The 4,377-nt window shown below is 38.6% G+C and overlaps 1 non-coding gene across 1 annotated transcript; it reads right to left on the bottom strand.

Moving 5' to 3' along the window:
* Positions 1-3,021: 3,021 nt before the first annotated feature.
* LOC141663143 (small nucleolar RNA R71) lies at positions 3,022-3,128 on the bottom strand. Its single transcript, XR_012551227.1, has one exon. It is a non-coding gene; the product is annotated as a small nucleolar RNA R71 (small nucleolar RNA).
* Positions 3,129-4,377: the final 1,249 nt, after the last annotated feature.

Genomic DNA, 4,377 nt, shown 5'->3' with positions numbered 1-4,377 from the left:
CTTGTGTTATTTTTGGTATTCATCTCTGAGACTATAACTTGTGGTGTGTGTGTGTATATTGTGGGGTCACAGTACGCAGTGGTTGGTTGATTATTAAGATTAAGAGTTGTTAAGGGAATTGGAACTCGTGACAACCCGGATCCCCGACCCCGGATTTGGGGTGTTACAACATACTTGGAGCTTGAAGCTAAGTATGAGGCTCTTCTGAAAAAACTACGGGGAAAAGCTTATATTGCTCAGGGAAAAAGTTGAGATGATACAGATGATGAAGATTAAAATGAAGAATATGAAAATTATGCTCTTATGGCCTTAGAGGTTGGAGAGTCATATGGATTAAAATCGGAGGTACCCATCTTAACCACTATTGGTTTGAATGCCTCTCAATAAAAAGAAACTGTTGAAAAGATGAGTAAGGAAATGTTTCATATTCACAAAAGTTGGTGGCTTCCACTAAAGAAATGAACAAATTGTCTAAAGATAATGAGAAACTGGAAATAGAAAAACAAGAACTAAAACTGTAGCTTGTGAACCTAGATTCTGTTAGGCGTGAAAATGAATATCTAAATAACAAGCTGAAGTGTACAAAGGAGATAGATGTTGTACTAAGAGAAAAGATTGAGAATAATGAACTTAAACTTGAGTCATGCAGAATGCATTTGAATTAGTTAGCCAATATCATGAAAAGAACGAACCTTATGCCATGTAGCAATTGGACTAGACTATGAGGTTAATCCACCAGTAAAGAAAAATCAAACTAATAAAGGCAAAGAAAGTTTAAACACGAAAGTTCCTGAGGTGCTACAAAAAGTGAATGCACCTTTGTTCAAACCCTGTGAGATGGACTTTAGTGAAGAAGAGCTCATCATTAAGCAAGAAATTACAGATGAGGATGAGAGTATGAAAAATGTTAATTCTACTATCAACACTAAAAGTGAAAAGAAGCCTAAGACTAGTGTTGAGTGGCATTTATGACACTTTATTATGCTCTAATAAGCTTTGAATTGGTGTATTTGTACTCAAGTTGTTAAGTGTTTTAATGTGTTTTCTAGTGTTTTTGCATTTCAGGCACTATTCAGGTAATCAGGTGAATTAGCATTGTTTTGGTGCTAATTTGGTGTCCAGGTGGTGTTGGAATAAAAGCTCTTGGAAAGCCGGCTCGAAGTAGCGAGATTTAAGAAGGAATCTAAGTTTTTCCCAAAAGGACGGCGCGCCCGCACTGTGATAGTGCGCGGCCGCGCCAAGGCCGAATTTCAGAATCCTGATTCTACTACAATTCTAAAAGGTAAGGCTTCCAGTTTGTTGAGGGCTGCTATATATATTAATATTAGGTCATTCTTAATATATATCAAGTTAGAGACGGACCAGAGCGCAAGGAGAAGACGGCAAGAGACCTTTAGCACAATTCAACAAAGGCGAAGACGATCTAGTTTATTTTTGTGAATCTTTGTTTTGAGTTGTAATTTGGATGCTTGTTTCTTGTTTTGTTGAACCTATACTCTTGTTTGTACTTGGTTTTATTTATTCGTATAAAGACTACGTTTGCTATATCATGTTTTCATCGGAACCCACGTTGATGATGAGTCCGATTATGAGCTAATCGTTATCGTGGGGTTCTAGCGGATTTATTTATGGATTTCTTTAGTTAAATTGTTTGATGCCTTAGTATGTGGTGATTGTATGATATCCCAGTATTAGTTGTGCGTATTCGTCTTATGAGCATTGCGAACTTATAAGATAGTGTGTTAATTCTTAATGAAGCGAAAGTAGATTTAAGGATTTAGAACTTGCCATGCTAACATAGGTTCATGTATGTGTTATGCATGATTCGTAGGTAATTTTAACCATCTTACTTGCCCTATTTAATCAAGATAGATAACTTGTGCTTAAACCATTATATTGTCAAACTCTATAGACATATAGGATCTCAATATAATTGGTGCCTATTTAGCTTCTATCTTTTTTTGGATGTCTGGTAGAATGGTACTCGTGCAACAAAATTTAGCGTTTATCAGTTTCATGTTATTTAATTAGTGTCATCACCATTGCATGCTAAGGTTAAGAATAATAAAGCTATTGAATAAAGTATTTAATGAAGTTAGAATCCCATGTTTGTCATATATATCAATTCAGTCAATCTTATTCTCGTAGTTATAATTGTTAGCATAATTCTTAGTTATAAACAATCTCAACTTGTTATAGTCTTAGCATTGGATAATAACCATACATTATTGCTTAGGTGCATAAATTAAATAGGTAACCAATACAGTCTCTGTGGGAACGAACTAGAAAAGATTCTATATTACTCGCGAACTCGTATACTTGCGTGTATTATTAGCACGTGTTTAGCGACTAACAAGTTTTTGGCGTCGCTACCGGGGACTGTAGTGTTAATTTATAGTTTATGTGCTTTCCATCAGTGGTCGTTAAAGTTCATTTACTCGGACATTGTTACTTATTTGTTCCTTGTCTGGTATCAGGTACTCTAGCGAGGGTGTATACATACGTGTTCGCGTACTCATAAGAGAACACTGGATAAAGCCGAGGAAGAACTTGTGGTAGTTCGTAGGGAAGTTTCTGAGGAAGAAGAAGTTAGAGGAAGAAGAGAAAGTTGAAGAGCCAATTGTAGTAGCTACGGGTGATCAAGTAGAAAATTCGAAGGATTTGATGGACTATTTTAAGCCTAAGATTAATATTATTCAGTCTAGCATCATCAGACCAGCCATCAGGGCTAACACTTTTTAGATTAAGTCGAGCACGATTCAGATGATACAAAACTCAGTTAAGTTTGGGGGTTCTCCTACTGAAGACCCCAACATGCACATCAGGGATTTCATCGAGATCTGCGACACTTTCAAATTCAACGATGTGACTGAGGATGCTATTAAGCTACGACTCTTCCCATTCTCTCTGAGGGACAAAGCTAAGTGCTGGTTACATTCTCTATCATCAGGGTCTATCACCATTTGGGAAGATCTTGCTCAAAAGTTTCTCACTTAATTCTTCCCCATGGCAAAAACTGCAGCAATCAGGAATGCTCTTACTCGGTTTGCTCAACAAACTGGAGAATCTCTGTATGAGGCTTGGGATCGAAATAAGGAGATGTTAAGGAAGTGCCCACACCATGGCATGCCTGATTGGATGATTATCAACTATTTCTAAAATAGATTGGGTGCTACTTCTAGACCCATGCTTGATGCAACATCAGGAGGAGCTTTGTGGGCTAAGAGCTACGATGAAGCTTATAAACTTATTGAACTGATGGCTGCTAATGAGTACCAGAATCCTTCCGAAAGACTGACTCAGGGAAAAGTAGCAGGAATTCTGGAGTTGGACGCATCAACTGCTATAGCTGCCCAACTTAAGCCTTTGACAATGAAGGTGGACACTTTGGCTAATTATGGAGTTAATCAAATCACTAGTGTATGTGAGCTTTGTGCTGGTGCCCATGAGACTGACCAGTGTGTAATTTCTAGTGAATCAGCTCAGTTCGTGAGTAACTTTCAGCGATCGCAGCAACCTGTGCAAGCCACCTATCATCCTAACAACCGTGATCATCCTAATTTCAGTTGGAGCAACGCTTAGAATGCGGTTCAACAGCCTTATCAGCAGTATCCAGCTAAGCAGTACAACCCCCCTGGTTTTCAGCAACCACAGTATGCACCAAGATAACAACTCTAGCTGCAATAAGCTAATGAAAAATCTGAATTAGAGGAATTGAAGCTTATGTGCAAGAGTCAAGCTGTTTCTATCAAGACCTTGGAAAATCAGATTGGGAAAATTTCCAATGCCTTGCTAAATCGTCAACCTGGTACATTGCCTAGTGACACTGAAGTGCCAGGAAAGAAGGAAGCTAAGGAGCAGGTAAAGGAAATCAATTTGAGGTCTGGGAAGGTTGCGAATCCCGTACAAACTCAAGAGTTAACTAAAGAAACTGGGGCTGAGAAAGAAGCAAAGCAACAGGATGAAGAAGTGGAACCAAGGAAGACTACTATTGAGCACACTCCTCCTGAGGGTAATAAAGGGGAGAAACAGATCTATCATCCACCACCTTTTCCTAAGTGGCTGCAGAAGAAAAAGCTGGACAAGCAATTTGAGAAGTTTCTGGAGGTGTTCAAGAAACTTCATATCAACATACTTTTCGCTGAGGCTCTCGAGCAGATGCCTAGTTATGCAAATTTTATGAAAGGTATTCTCTCTCGAAAAGTGAAGCTAGATGATTTAGAGACTGTCACTCTTACGGAGGAATGCAGTGCTGTGCTGCAGCAGAAGTTGCCTCCAAAGCTTAAAGATCCAGGAAGCTTTACTATTCCATGTACTATTGGAAAAGTGTCTTTTGACAGATGCTTATGTGACTTGGGAGCTAGCTTCAATCTGATG

This window comes from Apium graveolens, chromosome 5 (assembly GCF_009905375.1).
Source record: "Apium graveolens cultivar Ventura chromosome 5, ASM990537v1, whole genome shotgun sequence".
NCBI classification, from domain to species: Eukaryota; Viridiplantae; Streptophyta; class Magnoliopsida; order Apiales; family Apiaceae; genus Apium; species Apium graveolens.
The sequence above is the reverse complement of the archived record's forward strand: the minus strand, read 5'-3'. Positions and strand labels throughout refer to the sequence as shown.